The sequence below is a fragment of the Sphaeramia orbicularis genome, chromosome 6 (genome assembly GCF_902148855.1).
Source record: "Sphaeramia orbicularis chromosome 6, fSphaOr1.1, whole genome shotgun sequence".
NCBI lineage: Eukaryota > Metazoa > Chordata > Actinopteri > Kurtiformes > Apogonidae > Sphaeramia > Sphaeramia orbicularis.
In genome coordinates this window covers 21,624,924-21,648,627 of record NC_043962.1, presented here as the reverse complement: position 1 = coordinate 21,648,627, position 23,704 = coordinate 21,624,924, and the positions used below count along the sequence as shown (strand labels likewise).

Here is a 23,704-nt window from a genome sequence, read left to right as displayed (position 1 = left end):
ACATTTTTGTAACTTGATAAAAAATAGGTTCATAAAAAAATTAATCAAATTGTTTTTTGGGTTTTTTTCCATGCCTAAAGATGAATAAAAACACTTACGAAAAAAATCTTGATTAAGGTTCTCATAATTCATGCATTAAATGGTTAATAGATTTTCAGTGGAGGACAAGGAGACCAGTTTTTTGTTTTGTTTTTTTGTTTTTTTTAGAAATGACCTGCCTCAGAGATTAAATATGCAAAATGTTCTGTATTTTAATAAGATTAACTGGAAAACATGACTAAAGTGCTGGTTTGCTGATGTTTTCAAGACATATGATAAAGTGTTATTACACATATATACATATTAGTTTATTACATTTACAATAGGTAGAGAATAGTAATATGCTTGAGTGTAAATCAATTGCTAAGTTTTAGACTGTAGTTAACATTTTTTTTGTTTGTTTTTTAAACAAAAAGGGGTTTTTTGTATATTATCTCCATGAAGTCAGTAATAACTAGTATTAAAATATGTTAAAATGTGAGAAAACACCCGATTAGCAGCTTTAAAAATGTTTTTATTTCATTGTTTTAATACCCCTTTCTGATATTGGGTTTTAAATAAATGTTTTTTTGCCTCAAAAATTCAATGCATTGACACCAGCTAATGGCGTGAAGATCAGATGTGGAAATTAGCAATAGCCACCACATGGAAACTTTTTTTTTTCTTCCTCATCCTCTTCTGCTGATCCTCCATTGTCATGAAACTGAAATAAAAGCTGTGAGATGAAGGGCAGCTAGAGCGACTCCTGAGGGGTAGCGTTCAAGTAAATAATCTGTTACATTTTCATTAATATCAGATGTTTTTTAGGTCACAGAGGCGGACTTTCAGAGCATTTACAGTCCATAAAAATCAAGCGCTTTGTTTTGTATTCTATAGATGTCATTATATCTGTGTGTTGAAGCATAAGGTTCACAGATTAACAGCATAAAGCAAAAAGGTAGTTCCATGTGATAACCAGCATGAATCTGTCAGGATGCATATTGGATCTATTGTTCAGATGAAGTCCTCTATTTGTTTTGAACAATTCCCTGAATGCGCTTTAATTACGATTCTTCTGTCGCCGTACAATGGATTGATTGTTCTCGGTGCATGGTCTTTGGTGCCAAGAGAAAAAAACAAAACAAAACAAAACAAAAATGAGACCCCCCCTGTCCAAACCCTCCTCAATCACTCTCAGAGTAATTTTCGTGACTCCCCCAGTTGACCTGAATTCCGATGCAGCAGGTGCCAATGGGATGTGGGTGGTTTAGAGAGGACTCTGACAGGGTTAAGGGGTGGGTGTGATAAGGCTTGAACTGTACCATAGTAAACATTTGTCCCTGTGGCCCCCTTACTCCGACTGAAAAAAAAAAGAAGCTATTAAGGGGGTTTTCACACTGAATCAATTGACGAGTTTGTAAACTTTGAGTGTTTCCCCTTTGGTTTTGGTTTTCTTTTCAAAATGAACACTATGACCCATGTGAGAATATTCAGTCCACTTATTGGTCACACTGTTAAAAAAAAAAAAAAAAACATAAAAAAACGATGATATTCCAACCACCTCAGAAAAATACGGTAATTTTCCATAATTAAAATACAGTTTTTTGCCCTAACTTTACATGAGATTTTTCTTTTTTTTTTTGACTTTTTAATGTTTAATGAAGAATATTTACATGTATTAAAACAATCAAATTTCCTATAAATATATATATAAATAATTTTCATTGAGACTCAGTTGTACAATCCACTGATAAAAACTGTATTTGGACAGTTTATCAGTGCTTATATATGTTATACATTCACAAAAACACGTTTATTCAACATTTTTGTTGTGAAACCTCCTGTAATTACACAAGATATTTGTCAAATAACAAACAAGTCTGGTTAAACTTACAGAACAAATACTTCTTTAACGGTTAATTGTCAATAATTTTGTCTCATTTTATTTAATTTTGTTTACAATATTAAACTTTAAATTAACAGTTTAATCTCATAAATAGAAAAGAAACATTTGTGAAATTATGATACATTTGCCAATGTATTTTAAGTGTATTTTTCTGTGAAAAAAAGAAAAAATTCTTTTGGTTATTCACAGTTACAGTTTTTTCCTGTTATTTTACATTTGACATGTAAAATCACAGTCTATTTTTGTCATTTCACTGATATTTTCCTGTATCTTGAAAATACAGGAAAAATCTGTAAAATAAACAGTGAAAATTCTGTTAAATTGCAGATTTTTTTTACAGTGCAGATCTGTCTCTGGTGGCAGGATGGACAGTAAATACAGGAAGAAGGTCCACTATTTTAGATCATACATGTTCCTGTGATAGATTCATTCTTCATTGAGCAACTCTAGTTACAACACAAGCTCCGACAGTTTGTGTGCACTGTCACACATCCAAGAACGCAGAGGATGAATGACTTCTGTAGTCAGGTATAGTCTTTCAGAGTTGAAAAGCTAGTTTGGACGAATCAAAACACGTTCCCACCAGAAATAAATCACTCAGATGTTTTTTTGGGTTTTTTTGTACTGTTTATGTCAAAAAACTGAGCCAAGAAGAAAAACACACAGGAGTTCATTTTGAAATAACTAGAGACATTTAAAGCTTAATTCTAGTGCTGTCAAAGGATTACAATTTTTAATCAGATTTATCCCAGGGTTGCTGTGGATTAATTTTGATTAGTCGCGATTAAATATCATTGGTTTTTAATCTATATTAATCGCGTTTCATTTTGCATGAGCATAAAGACTCAAGAAAGAAGGGAATATATATGCACTTAATGTGTTTATTAAATACCTTCAACAGTTTTAACAAAACAACTTGAAACAACTGTTCTGTCTTGGGTTTTTTTTTTTTGTACTCATATTTCCATCCAGAGGGCTAACGTGTTGTTTTTGTGTCTTCCATCTGTATGGGTTGGTTCTGCTGCCTGTCACTATCAAGGTTATTATTGTTAATGAAAACTAACGAAATGACGAAAACTAGAGTTGAAAAAACATTTTCGTTAACTGAAATAAATAAAAACTATAATTAAAAGAAAAAAACGATAACTAACTGAAACTGTATTGTGTGCTTAAAAAATAACTAAAACAGATAAAAATTCTGGATAAAATTCCCTTTGTTTTCATCTTTTTCAATGTCGGATTGATACAAAAGCAATTTATGTTGCTCCAGCGATTTTAGCTAGCAGCACCATATGACACTTGACGGTCCGTCACTTGTGTTCACTTGTGGTTTCCAGTTGTCTTCTGGTCCACATTCTACCTGGAAATATGGAGACTAAAGTTGGGAGAAAACAGCAGAGTCCTGTCCGGGATTTATTTGAATATGACAACAGAGAAGAAGAGAAAAGATACAACAAAAAACTAAAATTAATACTAAAACTAAACTAAAACTAAGCATTTAGAAAAAAATAGAAACCAATAAAAGTTAGCAAACCTGCTCTAAAAATAAATTAAAACTAACTGAGTTAGAGAAAAAAAGTCAAAACTAAATATAACTAAACTATAACAAAAAACCCAAAACTATTAGAACCTTGGTCACTACCGGATCAACTGCCTATTTGCTCATGTGCGACGCTAACTCTATTTGGACAAACTGCCCAAAATGCATTAGCAGAGACCAGGGTTATAATAGTTTTGGATTTTTCATTATAGTTTAGTTTTATTTAGTTTTGACTTTTTTTTCTCTAATTCAGTTAGTTTTAATTAGTTTTTAAAGCACGTTTGCTAGTTTTTATTAGTTTTCGTTATTTTCTAAATGCTTAGTTTTAGTTTAGTTTTAGTTTTTTTTTACATATTTTGTGTTCTTCGCCGCCGAATTCAAATAAATCCCAGACAGGACTCTAAACAACAAGTGACGGACCGTTAAATGTCATATGGTGCCAGCAGCTAAAATTGCTTGAGGGAAATAAATCGATTTCGTATCAATTGGATGTTGACGAGGACAAAAACGAAAGGAATTTTAGCCAGAATTTTTAAACGTTTTAATTTTGTAAGCACACAATACAGTTTCAGTTAGTTATCATTTTTGTATTTTAATTACAGTTTTTATTTATAACAGTTAACGAAAATGTTTTTACAATTCTAGTTTTCGTCATTTCGTTAGTTTTCGTTAACAATAATAACCTTGGCAGAGACGTTCACAGTCATTCTGCGCCACAAATGGGTTAATTGCGTTACAATTTTTAATCCGTTTAGTTTAGTTTTGGTTTAGTAGTGTATTGTACCGTGAACAATCCTGATTAATTACCTGTATCAATAACAGTAAAAAGGGGCAGCTTTAGCTAACATGACTAGTATCCTGCTGTAGTCCCTGGCCTGATGACAATAGTCAGCCTACAAAAACAATATATTACAGCACATTAATTAGATTAATCATGATGATAGATTAATCTGCATTAATGTGGAATTTTGACAGCGCTACTTAATTCTGAACATTTTCAAGTGAATTCATCCCATTTCTTTCATGAATTGAATTGTGGGACTAGGAAGCCTTTAATAAGTGTTACCCTGACCCTTACATTTAACCTATTACATCACATAAAACCGAATAAAAGAGTTCAGACTGTCTTTGAACCAACTGGAAAGCCTGCTGTAAAATGTCAAATTAAATAAAGATTATCTCAAGTTACAAATTGAAATGAAATAGAAATTAAATGCTACTTCTGTGTCAGTTCCCAAATGGATTTTTCTCTATATTTAACCTTTCTTAAGCAATTTTTCACCGTTTATTATTATATTATCCTCTGTATTTTGCTTTTTTTCAGTGAAAATCATATAATTTCCTATATTTAATTTACTGATCATGTAGATGTTCGTAACAGCTCAGATTAAAGTTGAGGGTTATATCAAAAACACAGAAAACTGAAGAAAAAAATTTTTTTTTTAGTGCAATATATCATTAACTGAACATAAAACTAAGTGTATGCATCCACTGTTATTGGTCAAACTCCATGGGTTTTACTGGTGAATCGATGCTGTAGAAGATGACGGTGTTTCCATGGTAACTACGGAGCCTCTGAACGTCCAAATGGGTCATATCTGATGACAATGAAAAGACGACAAACTGGATTTTACACTAATTATTTCAATGTATTAATAACTTTAGTGGTTCAGAGGTTATTAAACATTTTAGATCAGTCGATGGTTTTGGTCGCTGGTGTCTGTTTGGGTCTTTATGGGTTAACCTTTCTTGAGCAATTTATCAGCATTTATTATAATATTAACCTGTGTGTTTTGCATTTTTTCAGTGAAAATCTGGTATTTTCCTCTATTTAAATTACTGATCATGTAGGTGTTTATTAAAGCTCAGATTAAAGTCGAGGTTTATTATATCAAAAACAGAAAAAAAGTGAAGAAAACATTACTTTTTTTTGGCAAAATCAAGTGTCTCCATCCACTGTCATTGATCCAACTCCATGGATTTTACTGGTGAATCAATGCTGTAGAAGATGACAGTGTTCCCATGGTAACTACGGAGCCTCTGAACGTCCAAATGGGTCATATCTGATGACCATGAAAAGCCGACAAACTGGATTTTACACCAATTATTTCCATGTATTGATAACTTTAGTGGTTCAGAGGTTATTAAACATTTTAGATCAGTAGATGGTTTTGGTCACTGGTGGCTGTTTGAGTCTCTATGGGTTTCTTAAGTGGTTTATCAGCATTTATTATAATATTAACCTGTGTGTTTTGCATTTTTTCAGTGAAAATCTGGTATTTTCCTATTTTTAACTTACTGATCATGTAGGTGTTCATTAAAGCTCATATTAAAGTTGAGGCTTATTATATCAAAAACAGAAAAAAAGTGAAGAAAACATGACTTTTTTTTGGCAAAATCAACTGTGTCCATCTACTATCATTGATTCAACTCCATGGATTTTACTGGTGAATCAATGCTGTAGAAGATGACAGTGTTCCCATGGTAACTACGGAGCCTCTGAACGTCCAAATGGGTCATATCTGATGACCATGAAAAGACGACAAACTGGATTTTACACCAATTATTTCCATGTATTGATAACTTTAGTGGTTCAGAGGTTATTAAACGTTTTAGATCAGTAGATGATTTTGGTCGCTGGTGACTGTTTGAGTCTCTATGGGTTTCTTAAGTGGTTTATCAGCATTTATTAGAATATTAACCTGTGTGTTTTGCATTTTTTCAGTGAAAATCTGGTATTTTCCTATTTTTAATTTACTGATCATGTAGGTCTTTATTAAAGCTCAGATTACAGCTGAGGCTTATTATATCAAAAACAGAAAAAAAGTGAAGAAAACTTGACTTTTTTTTTTTGGCAAAATCAACTGTGTCCATCTACTATCATTGATCCAACTCCATGGATTTTACTGGTGAATCAATGCTGTAGAAGATGACAGTGTTCCCATGGTAACTACGGAGCCTCTGAACGTCCAAATGGGTCATATCTGATGACCATGAAAAGACGACAAACTGGATTTTACACCAATTATTTCCATGTATCGATAACTTTAGTGGTTCAGAGGTTATTAAACGTTTTAGATCAGTAGATGATTTTGGTCGCTGGTGACTGTTTGAGTCTCTATGGGTTTCTTAAGTGGTTTATCAGCATTTATTAGAATATTAACCTGTGTGTTTTGCATTTTTTCAGTGAAAATCTGGTATTTTCCTATTTTTAATTTACTGATCATGTAGGTCTTTATTAAAGCTCAGATTACAGCTGAGGCTTATTATATCAAAAACAGAAAAAAAGTGAACAAAACTTGACTTTTTTTTTTTGGCAAAATCAACTGTGTCCATCTACTGTCATTGATTCAACTCCATGGATTTTACTGGTGAATCAATGCTGTAGAAGATGATGTTGTTTCCATGGTAACTACAGAGCCTCTGAACGTCCAAATGGGTCATATCTGATGACAATGAAAAGACGACAAACTGGATTTTACACCAATTATTTCCATGTATTGATAACTTTAGTGGTTCAGAGGTTATTAAACATTTTAGATCAGTCGATGGTTTTGGTCGCTGGTGTCTGTTTGGGTCTTTATGGGTTAACCTTTCTTGAGTGATTTATCAGCATTTATTATAATATTAACCTGTGTGTTTTGCATTTTTTCAGTGAAAATCTGGTATTTTCCTCTATTTAAATTACTGATCATGTAGGTGTTTATTAAAGCTCAGATTAAAGTTGAGGCTTATTATATCAAAAACAGAAAAAAAGTGAAGAAAACATGACTTTTTTTTGGCAAAATCAAGTGTCTCCATCCACTATCATTGATCCAACTCCATGGGTTTTACTGGTGAATCAATGCTGTAGAAGATGACAGTGTTTCCATGGCAACTACGGAGCCTCTGAAAGTCCAAATGGGTCATATCTGATGACCATGAAAAGCCGACAAACTGGATTTTACACCAATTATTTCCATGTATTGATAACTTTAGTGGTTCAGAGGTTATTAAACATTTTAGATCAGTCGATGGTTTTGGTCGCTGGTGGCTGTTTGAGTCTCTATGGGTTTCTTGAGTGATTTATCAGCATTTATTATAATATTAACCTCTGTGTTTTGCAGTTTTTCAGTGAAAATCTGGTATTTTCCTATTTTTTATTTACTGATCATGTAGGTGTTTATTAAAGCTCAGATTAAAGTCGAGGCTTATTATATCAAAAACAGAAAAAAGTGAAGAAAACATGACTTTTTTTATGGCAAAATCAAGTGTCTCCATCTACTGTCATTGATCCAACTCCATGGGTCATATCTGATGAGCATGAAAAGATGACAAACTGCATTTTGCACCAATTATTTACACGTATTGATAGGATTAGCAGATCAACAGGTATTAAATATTTTTGATCAGTAGATGATTTTGTTCAATGCTGGATGTTTTTATTCTAGACAGAGCGTGTGCATTTCTTTGGCTTCAGGTGATTTTGTGTACTTCAGCTATGGATAGAGGAAAGGCCGTCGGATTAATAGACACAGATAAGTGATGATAGGTGTCCAGTTCAGTTGATTGAGTATCGAACCTCTGCTTTGTACAGATGATGTGATCTGTTGGTTTCATCGAGTCCATCACATCAGCATCAAAGCAGATCAGAGCATTATCTGCAGTGAAGTGGACACCGGATGGGTCTGTTGTGTTGAAGATAGACAGCCGAGCTATCGATTTAGACGTGGGTACTGACCCAAAGAACCAGACCACAGACCTACATATTGGAAATGAGGTTTTTTCGAGCCACATTGAGAGGAGTCGGTAGAGATCTGGATTCAAGGTGAAGCGATCTGACCACATCCAACCGAGACACGCTGAAGAGATGATTAGATATCTGTGCTCAGTGACCGCCTCAGTGTCCCCAGAGAGAACTACAGGAGGTGGAGATGGAGTATGGGTGGATATATGACTGAACGGAGGGGCAGAAGGACAGTACAACTCCAGTTTGGGGATTGTCAGAAATATGATATTTGGTTAAAAATGAACTTGATTTTGAGGTGGAAACAGGAAACCCCTACCACACCTGATCAGTGGATTGCAGATATTATGAGGTTTTTACATATGGAGAAGATGAGATGTACATTAGCGATCAACTGCAAAATTTTATAAAGCATGGCAGCCTTTTGTAAAATTCGCAGAAACTTATAAAATGAGCAATATATCATGACTTTAACACCAAATCACCACTCATCACCTGGATAACTGTAGGTATGGTACATATTTTATTTCTGTCTTTTTTATTTATTTATTTTTTAAATATATGTATAATTGCTATCTATTCAATTTTATTTTATGTATTTATTTTTGCTTTCATAATCCTGATGTCCTCTGGTAAATATATTTACATGTTTATGTTTATATTTAAGTTGGGGGTGGGGACTTGTGTTCAAAAACACAGCAAAAATGTAAAGATTCTATGATGCATCCATGTAATGCTGTTAAAAATCAACAAATAAAATCATAAAAAAAAAGAACTTGGTTTTGTTCAAAAATGCACAAGACCGTTTTATCACACACAGTAAAAAAAAAAAAAAAACAAAAAACGTAAAAACCAGTATTATTCTGGCAGTGGGGAGCCAAAAAAATACTGTAAAATAGCAAAAAATAACCATCTCATAAAAATACAGTAATTTTCCATAATTAAAAGACAGTTTTTTGCCCGAACTTTACATGAGATTTTGCATATTTTTTGAACTTTTTAATGTTTAATAAAGAATATTTACATGTATTAAAACAATCAAATTACTTATATACATATATATATATATGTATATATATATATATATATATATATATATATATATATATATATATATATATATATATATATATATATATATATATATATAATTTTCAATGGGACTCAGTTGTACAATCCATTGATAAAAACTGTATTTGGACAGTTTATCAGTGCTTCAACATGTTATACATTCACAAAAATACATTTATTCAACATTTTTGTTGTGAAACCTCCTGTAATTACACAAGATATTTGTCAATTAACAAACAAGTCTTGTTAAACTTACAGAACAAATACTTCTTTTACGGTTAATTGTCCATAATTTTGTCTCATTTTATTTTATTTTTTACAGTATTAAACTTTGCTTGAATTAGGCAAAAAAAAACATCTTGAATTAAGCAAAAAAAAAAAAAAGAAAGAAAAATCTACCAATGGAACAAGTGAAAATTATCTTGGTAAGATTTATTGAAATAAGATTTTCAAGATCTTTTGTCTAAAAATAAGTTCTTATATCTCACTAAAAAGTTACTCTTTAGGTGATTATGTCTTATTTTAAGTGTGATGAGATATTTTGACTAGAAATGAGAAAAATACACTTGGTAAGATTTGGATTTTTTCCAGTATAAGAGCATCTCCTGATCTAAAATGTTTAATACCTGTCGATCCACTAATCCCATCAATACATGTAAATAATTAGTGTAAAATACAGTTATTCATCTTTTCATGGTCATCAGATGTGACCCATTTGGATGTTCAGAGGATCCATAGTGAGCATGGAAACACCATCATCTTCCACAACAGGGGTAAGCAACCTGTGGCTCTGGGGCCACATATGGCTCTTGGGCCCTTTTCCAGAGGTTAAATGTAGCTTTGTCAAAAACCATATGGAAATAAATAAATACTTTTTTTGGGGGGTACACATTTTGCCATAGCAATAAAGTGATTCTGATGCTATGCAGTTGTAAAAATGTAGACTATAATATATAGTAGTAGTAGTAGTAGTTGTAGTAGTAATATATAGTAGTAGTAGCAAAAGTTTAATTTTACTTTTTAATTCTATAACACTGAAGGTATTCATCTGTATTCTCCATTGCAAAGAAAGCCTTCACTTACCAGTTGATTTTTGCATCAAAACAACAATAATGACAAATATCACTATTTTCTTTAGTTTTGTCATTTTTTTGTTTGTAGTTCTGTAAATGCACTGAAACATTGATTTATTCTCCACATTTTCCATACAAACTAATCCTAAAGAGCTTTTTAAACAGTCACCAGTTTGAGGAAAAGTACAGTATATGGGTATCTTTTGGCTCCAGACAGTTTGGTTTTTCTTTTTCTGTCCTAAAATGACAAATGACTAGTTATTCCTTGTTTTTCTAATTTAATGTGATAGATAGCTGATGAAGGAAATGTATTTGGTTATGAATTTGACACTGAAAGTAAGGAAGGGGTAGGACTAGATAAACCTTTGTTTCTTTCTGTCCCTTCTCAAACTGTGTTTATGAGTTGATTCATATGTGCACTTACGTTAAATTTACTGTATTTCGTTACTTTTTCTGTGATTAATGACCATTGATGGGTGCATATGTAATTACTTCTTGACTTTTTTTTTTTTTTTAGCTGCTTTTTCTTTTTTACTTCAAAGTTTGAGACAAATAAATAAATAAATTAAAAAATAAATACATAAAAAATAAAAAAGGGCTCTTTAGATTGCAAAGGCTGCTGACCCATGTTGTAAAAATATTGATTCACCACTAAAAACATGGAGTTGGATGGCAATGAGACAATGGATGGAGACATTTGGTTTATATTCAGTTATTGATAGATTTTGCTGGAAGAGTCTCTTTTTCCTTCAGTTTTTGCTGTTTCTGATATAATTACCTTGAACTTTAACCCTACAACGCCAAACCTACCATATTTGATACATGAGTTTTGAAGCCCTCTACATGATCAGTGGGATTTTTTTTTTTCTTGAAAAACCTGATGTATACAATTAGATACATGCAATACACAGATAATCCACCAGGGGGGGAGGAATTCGTTCATCAGAGGCCTTTCCAGTGACACTACAAGATTAAATTAATGAGGAAGGAGGTAGAACTTTACCAATTTAGAAAAGGAATTACCAATTTGTTAGACATATTTGTGTTATATAATAATAATAATAATAATAATAATAATAATAATAATAATAATAATAATAATACATTTTATTTTTATAGCGCTTTTCATGGAACTCAAAGACACTTTACATACAGCAGGTAAAAACTGAAATCAAACACATTAAAAACAGATAAAAGCAGGTCCAGAAAGCAGGTATATAAATATAAAACAGTTAAACATTAAAAGCAACCTTAAATAAGTGAGTTTTTAAAAGGGATTTGAAGGTGTTGAAGTCGGAGCAGTGTCGGATGATAGGTGGGAGGGAGTTCCAGAGGGTTGGGGCAGCAATAGAAAAAGTTATGTCCCCCCAGGTTCTGTTATGTTTTTGTTCCTTCAAAAATAATAATATTGGAGCATTGAGACCCGATGTATCAAATATGATACAAAATTGAAACTCATACATAGAAATTGATATTTGAAAAAAAAAAATTGGGTTGTTCAGAAGGACCAATAAAGGCTCCAGTTTCAAAGAAGTGGAATTTTTTTTGTCAATGATTTAATGGTTCAGGCTTTACAGGGTTAATCTGAGCTTTTATGAACATCTACATGATCGGTCAATTATAGTAAAATACCTGATTTTCACTGACAAAGAGTAAAATATAGAGGATAATGTCATAATAAATGATGCTAAAAGGTTTAATTGAGACTGGGGAAGTGCCTCTAAAGTAGCACTGGGTTAAATGGACAGTTTAATGGCCAGTGCATTCTCATAGCAAAACTGAAGAAATGCTTTAACAGTGGCCAGTGCAGATCTATCAGTTTGCCGCCCAGCAGCAGACTCACCAGTGAATGCCTGTGTTTCTGTTCCTGTGCAGTCATACAGAAGTGAAGGGAGCCTGGCCCTTTGTTTGGTCAACCCATGGGAAAGGCCTCACTGTGTTCAGTTCTCTGAGAAACACTGATTCTATAGGCAGAGCTACGAGAGCAAAAAAAAAGAAGCACGAATCCCTCATATTGGGAAGATTCACACACTAGGAATGTAGCAGTGATGAGCCGGAGATTCATCACCATTCAAAGCCCCAAAAGCAAAGACTGGAAGGAAAAACAAGTGCAGAAACAAATAAAACTGGAAGATATGAATGTTTTTTTTTCTTTTTTGAAGAAGGACTGAAATGAAAGGGGCAGTTAAGGAAAAAAGGAGGATAGATAGACGGGCCGGAGGGTGGTAACGAGTAAAAAAAGAGGAGCTGGATGGCACTTTGGCAGCTTCTGCGTGTTCCCAGGAGGATTACTCAAGTACTAGATGCCACGAACTGCCAGCGAGACCACAGAGAAGCTTCATGAATGGAGACGCGAAACCACACACACACACACACACACACACACACACACGGAAACACACAAACACACATAGAAACACACAAACACACTCCTGGAAATGTGGCCCCACTGTATTTTGCTGTCTATGTCACCTGTTTTTACTCCGCCCCCTTTTCGTCCACTTCCACTATAGCAGCACTGTAAAAAGAAATCCTGTTGTTTTTACGGAAAAAAACTGGCAGCTGTGGTTTCCAGAACAATACTGTAAAAAACACATCCAACTGTAAACATATTTAAGGAGTAACATGTAGATTGAACATTTTAAACATGTAGACTGAACATTTTAAACATGTAGATTTAACATTTTAAAGATGTAGACTGAACATTTTAAACATGTAGACTGAACATTTTAAACATGTAGATTTAACATTTTAAATATGTAGATTTAATATTTTAAACATGTAGATTTAATATTTTAAATATGTAGATTGAACATTTTAAAGATGTAGACTGAACATTTTAAAGATATAGACTGAACATTTTAAACATGTAGACTGAACATTTTAAACATGTAGATTGAACATTTTAAACCTGTAGATTTAACATTTTAAATATGTAGATTTAATATTTTAAACATGTAGATTTAACATTTTAAATATGTAGATTGAACATTTTAAACATGTAGATTTAACTGGTAAATGGACTGCACTTATTCAGTGTATTTTCTCCACCTTCATGGTGTCCAAAGCCACCAGGTCAGTTTAGGGTTCAGTGTCTTCCATGGACACTTTAACATATGGACAGTCGGAGCCAGGATTCGAACCACCAACCCTCTGGTTACTGGATGAGCTGCTCTACCAACTCTACCAACCCATTCATTTACAAATTTAAAATGTTAAATTGTTAAGTGTTTACTTTTTTATTTAAAAAAAAAAAAAAAAAAAAAGCAAATATGCCGTTATTTCAACATTATGGTCTTTGCAATTTAAACGGCACCACATTCTTTTTCAATTTACAGTTTTATTTTCTAAAAACAAAAGAAATCCAACATTTCTACATACAGATCTAGTTTTGTTCACTTACTCTTCCTGTAAAAACTACAGCTAGATTTGATTCAATCGTTAACACAAAAATCTTTTCAACTAAACAACATTGCTTTGTATTGTCATTGACAGTTTTTTTATCTTGCAATTTTACAACTTTTTGGTGTTAATTCTACAGTCATTTTTTACAGTGAGTGGTTCCCAACCTTTTTTTGGCTCGTGACCCCATTTTAACATCACAAATTTCTGCCAACCCCAGATATTCAAACCAGAGACTTTTTTTTTTTTTGCTAAAATCCATTTGTTTTTAATCATGTAATAGTTTGCTATAATATGTTGCAAATAAACATTAATTTTAGACAACATTTAGGTTAATGTACATTTTTATCTGTGAGTTTTAATTTTTTTTAACATTTTTTATCAATTACTAGAAATTTCATGCGACCCCATTTGAATTCCAGGCGACCCTACTTGGGTCTCAACCCCAAAGTTGAAAAACACTACATAAACTGTTCCCAATCCCATTTTTAAGTTGTTTGGTACAGTCTGTTCTTTGTCAAGCTGATCAAATCTTGTGCCACATCTGAATGAAGGGCTTAAACCAGTGGTTCCCAACCCCATTTTAACATCACAAATTTCACAAATTTTCACAAATGACCCAATTTTTTTGCTAAAATTCATTTGGTTTTGATCATGTAGTAGTTTACTATAATATGTTGCATATAAATGTTAATTTTAGATGAAATTTAGGCTGTATAATGTACATTTTTATCAGTAAGTTTTAATTTTTTTTTTTTAACATTTTTTAACAATTACTCGAAATTTCAGGCAACCCCATGTGGGGTCCCAACCCCAAGGTTGAAAAACACTGCACTGTATGCTCCCCTTTCTTTGTTTTTTTCTCTAAACGTCTTCATTTTCTTTGCTTTTTTATCTCTCTAAAGCCTTATCAGAGAGAAGAAAAATCATCTTCAGACAGGTAACACATGTTCCATCTTCAGGCAGCCCTTTTACCTCCAACTGAGAGGAATCGTCTCCCCACACAGAAATGTCAGAAGGAAAAAAACCTAGTCCTTTCGTCTTCCCTCACCCTGCTCACTCACTCTATTGTTTAGTCATTATTCTTTCTTCTCCTAAAGAAGGAGCTCTATATATTACCAGTTTGTCCTCCCCAGTATTCTCTCTCACTTCCTCCCACATTTTAAATTTTACTCTCCCACTCCATCTCACACTTCTGGCAGTGCAAAATCTCAGTTTGTCTGGCAAAAGTGTAAGTGTTTTCACATTGTTGGTGGTTATTTGTTGTTTTTTTTCAGACTGTATTGAAGACTATGATGAAGAAAATAGCAGCACTTGCCTACTGTCCTCTTGCTTTTTTTTAAATTGTTAAGCATCAAATCTAAAAAACTTCTCACAGTTCATATTATCGCATTCTGGCCGTCACATGTGAGAATCCTGTTCTATTAAGTCTCTAGTGTCAGTGAAATGTCCTTTTTAATCCGTTTGAGGCTGTTTAGTGGTAATGTAGAACGCTTACAGAGTAAAAGTAGTGAAATTTTACCACGTGTGAGTCACTGATGAAGAAAAATCAAGTCAAAAAAATACTGGTTGGTTAAGTTTCCAACATACAGTCTTAAGTAAAAATGTGAAATTTAAGAATTAACAAGTAAATGGGTTCAACTCAAAAGGAATATTTGTCTCAGATCTACTTCAAAACACTGTCTGCACATGACAATACATTCACTTTACAGGTTCTTTCTAGTGGAAGATTTATAAATCTATTGTAAATGTACATAAACTAATATATATGTATAATAACGCTTTATCATATATCTTGAAAACATCAACAACGCAGCACTTTTGTCATGTTTTCCAGTTAATCTTATTAAAATACATAACGTTTAGCACATTTAATCTCTGAGGCAGATCATTTCTAAAAAAAAAAAAAAAAAAAAAAAAAAAGAAAAACTGGTCTCCTTGTCCTCCACTGAAAATCTAGTAACCCTTTCATGCATGAATTATGAGAACCTTATCAAGATTTTTTTTCCTAAGTGTTTTTAGGCATGAAAAAAAACAAAAAAAAACAGTTTGATAAACTTTTTTATGAACCTATTTTTTATCAAGTTACAAAAATGTCCACTCAGCTGGACACCATGCATTTCATTTTAGAAGCAAAAATGCATTTAAACTATGAAATAACAACACTTTTAATGCTGTTAATCTGATGTTTTCTCACATTTTAACATACCTGCATGGAGATAATATGCAAAAAAAAACCTTTTTGTTTAAAAAAAACTGAAAACAAATCTGTTAATTACAGTCTAATAACAATTACCAATTTTTTTTTAACACTCAAACAAGTTAGTGCAGATCAGGTTTATCTAGAACAGTAAACTTACAGTAATGGTCTGAATGTCAGTGTATGGGATGGTGCTTTAGTGTCCACTGTGTTGGCTGATATGGAACTAAAACAACAAAACCCATGAATGTACAAGAGAACACCTTTGTACAGCTGTCCACTGTAGTGACCACTATGCATGAAAGGGTTTTAAAAGTCAAGCTCAATACTTCTTAAGTATAGAGAGCATCTATAATCGACCCCTAAAAGTGTTAAAATTGATTGATCAAATTCAATTTTCACAGAAATACACAGTCGATGAAGAATCTATCAGTTAGAAGTCATATTGATTTTTAACCAGTGTTCTGTTACTTCCTTTTTTTTTTCTACAGTCACGGAAAAAGTTATTAGACCATCAAAAGTCATCAAAAACCACAGTTATGCAATCAAGTACTAACTCCTGTGTGTGTCATGTGACTAAAACAGACAGAAAAGAAAACATTTAAATCCTAAAAGCACTGTTTTTGTCAGTACAATGCCATAGATATTGATGTAAGAACTGAAGTGATTTTGGTTATTATCAAGAAAACATGGAAAATGGATAGAAATCAGCTCTGGAATTAAACTCTAATGAGCTAGTTTTGTTTTTATCATTGTATTTGTCCAAACAAATGGACGTTTAGTTCAGGGGTGTCAAACATGCGGCCCGGGGGCCAAATGTGGCCTGCCAAAAGTTCCAATCCAGCCCCTGGGATGAATTTACAAAGTGCAAAAATTCCGCACTTTTAAACTGAATCAAGCAAAAAAAAAAAAAATTTAGCTTGAATTAAGAAAAAAAAAAATCTTGAATCAAGCAAAAAAAAAAAAAAATCTTCAATTAATTTAAAAAAAAAATCTTCAATTAAACCAAACAAATCTAAAATTTAGCAAAAAAAATCTTGAATTTAGCAACAAAAAAAATTTAGCTTGAATTAAGGAAAAAATCTTGAATTAAGCAAAAAAATAATAATCTTGAATTAAACCAAAAAAAAATCTCAAATTTAGCAAAAAATCTGGAACTAAGCAAAAAAAAAAAAAAAAGGTTAGCTTGAATTAAGGAAAAAAGCTTGAATTAAGAAAAAAAAAAAATTCTTCAGGTAAAAAAAATCTTCAATTAAGCCAAAAAATCTTAAATTTAGTAAAAAAAAAAAATCTTGAATTAAGCAAAAAAAAAAAAAACTTGAATTAAGGAAAAAATCTTGAATTAAGACAGAAAAAAAAATCTTAAATTTAGCAAAAAAACCTTGAATTAAGCAAAAAAAATCTTGAATTAACAACTTCAGATTTTTGTCTTTGTTTTAGTGCAAAAAATAACATTAAATGATGAAAATATTGACATTTCCAAACTATCCTGTAACAATAAAATGTGAATAACCTGAACAAATATGAACAACCTGAAATGTCTGTATTAAATTCAGCCCAGTTTGAACTCTTTTCTTCCTGTTCCTCAGTGTTTAGTGTCTTTGTAGATCTGATCCAGAATGCACATGGACAAATGAGAAGTGGAGGCTGAATATTGTTAAAATTGCACTGATTTTTCTTAAGAAATTTCAGTTTTTTTCAGGTTTTTCACATCTTTGTTTGTTTGGATACTTTATATAAGTAATTATTTTCATAATTTAATGTTTTGTTTTGTTTTTTTTGCACTAAAACACAGACAAAAATGTGGCGTTGTCATTATTTACAGGTTATTCTGTTATTATTTTACTGGTCCGGCCCACTGCAGATCAGATTGGGCTTATTGTGGCCCCTGAACTAAAATGAGTTCGACACCCCTGCTTTAGTTGCACCAGACGTTCAAATGAGCAAGAAATTGAAGAAAACAAGAGGTGGTCTAATCATTTTACTGTATATAGTTCCCCCTGGCTTGAGTTTCTCCACAACTATACCCTCCCCCCCTACGTGTGCACATCTCTGACAGTGCAGTGGTCAAAGGTACATTCACAAACACTTACTGAAGCAGAATCTCTTCTTTTGCCCTGAATGCACCAAGCACTGTCTACCCTAATTAAACATATTCACAGATGGTTAACATAACAGATTCTGAGAAATATGATTTTTACTTCCAGTGGGAGATCAGCAATGCTGCAGGGTGTTGTCTGTGCTTGCATGTGTGTGTGTGTGTGTGTGTGTGTGTGTGTTACAACATTGAAACATGTCTGCTCAGAATGTTGGGTAATGTCATAACCCCATACTTGACGTATAATATTTTTTTTTTTTTTTTTTTTTTCAGCTGTCCGTTCGAATAAAATCCCTCCCAAAAACAACTTCATCATAGCTGGACAGAAAATAGAAGATTTGTAATCTCATACACATGTTTTTTTCTGGTCCAGCCCTGACAAATTTTTGGCTAATTTATTTCAATACCATGTCCAAGGTATTTTCAAAAACTATTGACATTTCACCACATATTGCTATTTTTGTATACCCAATACTCTGCAAAAGAGGTAGAAGTAATAGCTTTTACCTCCCTGATTGCCACCTCTTCCTTAATTGGAAATCTACAATAGCCCCTTCCAGTACACTATGGATTAATGTGGTAAAAAAAAAAAATTAGATATTCAAAACCAGGAAACTTGAACAAATTCTACAATAAATGGCAACTGTTTATGGATTTTTTTTTTTTTTTTTTTTTTGAGACAGTGTAATTCCCTTCCCCCTCCCCTTCTCTCCCCCCCCCCCCTTTTTTTTAAATTACTTATTTATTTTTTTCTTATGTTTATATCACCAGTTTAACCCTTTCATGCATAGTGGTCACTACAGTGGACAGTTCTTCTGCAGCTGTTCTCTTGTATATTCATGTATATTCATGGGTTTTGTTGTTTTAGTTCCATATCAACCAACACAGTGGACACTTATGCATCATCTCATAAACTGCAATTCATACCATTATTGTAACTTTGCTGTTCTTGATTGGTTCTTGAGCGGAAATCAATTGTTAATATTAATTTTTTTGCATATTATCTCCATGAAGTGAGTAATAACTAGTATTAGAATATGTTAAAATGTGAGAAAACATCAGATTAGCAGCATTGAACATGGTTTCATTTCACTATGTTCATATCACTTTATGATATTGGGTTTTAAATACATGTTTCTTTGCTTCAAGAATAAAATGCATGGTGTAGCTGAGTGGACATTTCTGTAACTCCATGAAAAACAGGCTGATTAAAAAAAAAATTAAAAAAAAAAAAAAATTAAATCACATTGGGGTTTTTTTCATGCCTAAAGAGGAATAAAAACACTCGGGAAAAAAAAAATCTTGATTAAGGTTCTCACAATTCATTCATGAAAGGGTTAATTATTTTATTCAGACTATGTCTTAGTATTCTTTTCATTGTATTGTTTGGCTAAAAGGCCAGCACAAACCACCTAAAAAACTGTTTTTATACTGAATACTGCTGGACATTAACTAATTATGTGGAATGCTGAATATTGTCCAGAGTATATGATGATGTTTTATGTGTCTTTTATACTTCTAGTAACACTCTTTTTTTTATGCTGCTTTTTAGATATTTATTCTGTCAGGGTTTTCTTTTTATATTTTAGTTTTTTGTACTCTTTTATATACATTATTTATACTTGATGATTGTACTTTTTAATTTCGTTGTACCTGTACAATGACAATAAAGACATTCTATTCTATTCTATTCTATTCTATTTGTCTGGTTTCATTGTTATTTGTTGCTTTAAAAAATATGCAAATCTGAAGGTAATGGTGTTTACAAACCTGGTTAATGTTGACATCAGTGTGCCATGGTGTTGGCATGAACCTTTCATTTTCTTGTATACACATCAATAAAAATATGAAAAAAAAAAAGAAAAAAGAAGATTTGTTTTTTCTGTTACTTCTTGATTAAAAGCATTAATGGGGATTTCCAAATAAAAGCTGCAGCACCACTTTCCATAATATACACTAAAGCACATCTCCCTGTAAATAAATGCTAAATATATGCGTAATGTTCCAAACAGACTCCGGCATATGTAGATATAATTCCTCATTTCTGTGAATTGCTTATTATAGCTGCAGGTTATAACATGTAGACGCTCAGATGATAAACAACACATATAGTTTCTCCGAACACTGAAAAGGCGAACCTCCCCCTTTTACACATTTAGGACATGCCTTTTATATATTAAATGACTCATCCTGCCTTTAAGCATGTGTGAGCTTCCCTTGAATGTCTGTTGTGTTCATTCATGTAAGACAGCAAATGCCACAGTACAGTAGTTTAGAGAGCAGCCTCTGGGAAAAGGACAAAACGCATTAGCTGCATGGACACTTTCCTTTAAAGATTCTCCTCAACAATTACACTGACGGCCAAGGCCTTTCCACTGCCACTCAAATCCACAGGGCACGGCCAGTTTCACGTACGTAACAATGAAAATCCAGCTCCTATATACCATCCAGATGCTGCATCCACAACACCATGTATGTTACATGTTTTTCAAATGACAAGCCAAGAGTAATGCTGAAGGCGATCAACTGAGGGTGCCAAGACAGTTGGTTTCCATGGTGACATTGATGGTGCTGTTGGAAAACTGTGTGTGCATGTACTTGTATGTGTGTGTGTGTGTGTGTGTGTGTGTGTGTGTGTGTGTGTGTGTGTGTGTGTGTCATGTGCATTAATATAAAGGAAGGAAAGAGCTGCAACGATTGGCTCCAGAGGTGGGTGGTGATAGGAAGGTAGAAGGAATTTGGTATTTTTCTTCCAGGAGTATTTCCACCTGGAAGGGAAAAAAAAAAAAATCCCAGACCTTATCTTTGAAAAAAATACATATGTGTGTGTGTGTGTGTGTGTGTGTGTGTGTGTGTGTGTGTGTGTGTGTGTGTGTGTGTGTGTGTGTGTGTGTGTGTGAGAGAGAGAGAGAGAGAGGTCTATGGACACCTCAGGGTTTTTTTCTGTATGCCTGTTTTGAAAACTATAGTGAATGTTGACTAGAAATATTGATATTGTAGAGCTTTCTAAAAACAAAACAAAAAAACCACTCTCCTTTAAAAAGCTAATCAGAACTTGTTTTGGTTCTCAAACCTGCACAGGGAAAATTACTGAGGATTTTTTCCAAGTATTTTCCTCAAAAAGAGTAAATTTGGCTCTATATTGAGTACATTTTTACTCTATATTGAGTACATTTTTACTCTATATTGAGTATTTTTACTCTGTATTGAGTACATTTGGCTCTATGTGGGGTACATTTTTACTGTATATTGAATACATTTGGCTCTATATTGAGTACATTTTTACTCTATGTTGAGTACATTTTTACTCTATACTGAGTACATTTGGCTCTGTATTGAGTATATTTTTACTCTATATTGAGTACATTTGGCTCTGTATCGAGTACATTTTTACTCTATACTGAGTACATTTGGCTCTATATCGAGTACATTTTTACTCCATATTGAGTACATTTTTACTCTATATTGAGTACATTTGGCTCTATATCGAGTACATTTTTACTCTATATTGAGTACATTTTCATTCTACATTGAGTACATTTTTACTCTATACTGAGTACATTTGGCTCTGTATTGAGTATATTTTTACTCTATATTGAGTATATTTGGCTCTACATCAAGTACATTTTTACTCTATATTGAGTATATTTTCATTCTACACTGAGTACATTTCTACTCTATATTGAGTAAATTTGGCTCTAGATTGAGTTTGGAGAGCTCTACCCAAAGAGTAACTTTTACTCTTTTTAGAATCGACCAAATGTTATCGGAGTAAAGTCACATTTTCTTCAATTTGAGTACATTTTATTCAAATTTCCTATGAGGAAACTCCAGAGTTTTGTGTTATCTTCTTCTTCTTCTTCTTTTTTTTTTTTTTTTTTTTTGATGAGGCTATAATGCCTATAATGTAAAAAAGCAAACTGCAAAAAACAAAAACCACACACACACATTTGGACTTTGTAAACTTAAACTACAACTTGTTGAATAAGTAAATCATGCATTTCCTTAACACTGACAAAAAGACTTTTAAAATGAACCAAGGATGGCGTAAACCCTTCTAAATATAAGTCATATAAACTCACCTGAGTCAAAGTATTTGATTTGATTTGAAACTATGTGTTTTTCTGTGTTGTAGGAGGGAAAACACACCTCTGGGGTCAGATGCTGAACCTTCAGTTGAACATGTACTAAACCCACAGGAGCCAAACACACACATCTGCTCCTTCAGCTGGAGTTTCACTGATATCATATTGGTTTACATTGGCCTGTGCTCCTGTTCTAACCCCTCACACCTCCACCCTAGTCCGTCACGCACGATGGGACACCCCCCCACCCCCACCCCCACCCCCACGCACGCACATACACACACAGGCGCGCGCCACCACCACCACCACCCCTGGAGTAATACTGCCACAGCCACAGCCACTGCCACCAAAGTGTTAATACGCACGGACACGGAATGTGATTGGACTCCCATTGACAGGACCTAAAGGTTCATTTACATCACTGATTTACTGCAAATCACTTTGACAATTATTTCATGCGTGTTTAAAGAAATCAAACCCGTTTGCAGCCTACAGTTCCAGCTCTTTTTCTTCTATCATCCCATGTTCCGTGGGCTTATTGTGGATGGTGCGCGCCCCGGGACCTTCCACTACAGGTTTTCCCTTTTGTTTTCCAATGCACAAATAAAAAAAAAAATAAAAAAAAAATAAAAACATCTCAAAATAATTCATAATGGTGCTTTTTCACGGTTATTTCTGCCGTTTTGCCTGCATGCACAGTGTGTATCTGAGGTGCATCTGCAGTCTGTGTTTTATTGAAGCAAATCTGGGAATGGAACGATGACTTTCGGTGATAAATTAAATAATAATTGCAAAAAAAAAAAAAAAAAAAAAAAAAAAAAAAAGATATAAAGCACGATTAAGAGAAAAAAACAAAAAAAAACCAAAACGTGCATCATCTTTGCGTCATTGCGCGTGGATGGAACCCGTTTGCAAGGTGTAATAATAAAAAAATAAATAAAAATAAAAACAGCACCTTACCTTTGTTCAAAACCACGGTGAGAAAAGTTTTTGGTGGTGTCTCCCTGCAGGGTCTTGTCTCATCCGCTTCAGAAATGAGGAGCCACGGGGGGAGCTGCAAGGTTTTCACAAGCGGTCCACGACAGGAGCGCGTCACGGACCAAACGGAGGGATTTTCTGTCAGTAAAATCCGAGGAGCTCCGCAGCTCAACGATCCCACTGAATGAGCTCTGCCTCACCTCACTCTGAGGCGCTTTACTTCCCCCACCCACCCACCCACACACCCACTCCCCCCCCCCCGTTTCCCCCCTCTTTGTCTCTTGTGCATGGGAATGCCAGCTCCTGTTGGTTGAAGATGCAGCCTATAATGTACTCATCCATCTGTCCTGCTCACCTCTGCTGTTCACACGCTCTCATCTGGGAAAAGTGTCAGAGTTATAGACAGCACTGGACTGGATTCACCCGAGTTTTACTGGAGACACACACCGACACATTCACACCGGGTTTTTTAAATATAAGCAAGTGACAAGTATAGTTCAATAAAGTATATGCAGTATGTGTCATATTTCTGTATCCATTTATTTTATAAGTAGCTCTATTATGTGGTATTTGTTTTGTTTTGTTTTTGATTTGTTTTGTTCTTCCT

At 33.5% G+C, this 23,704-nt stretch overlaps 1 protein-coding gene across 1 annotated transcript in view; it reads right to left on the bottom strand.

The window, feature by feature from the left end:
- slc1a2b (solute carrier family 1 member 2b) overlaps positions 1–23,292 on the bottom strand; it is an 80,780-nt gene extending 57,488 nt beyond the window's left edge. Inside the window, exon 1 of the mRNA XM_030135870.1 lies at positions 23,080–23,292. The gene's annotated coding sequence lies outside the window, so the exon portion shown is untranslated. The remainder of the gene's footprint in view (positions 1–23,079) is intronic.
- Between the last annotated feature and the right edge of the window lie 412 nt (positions 23,293–23,704).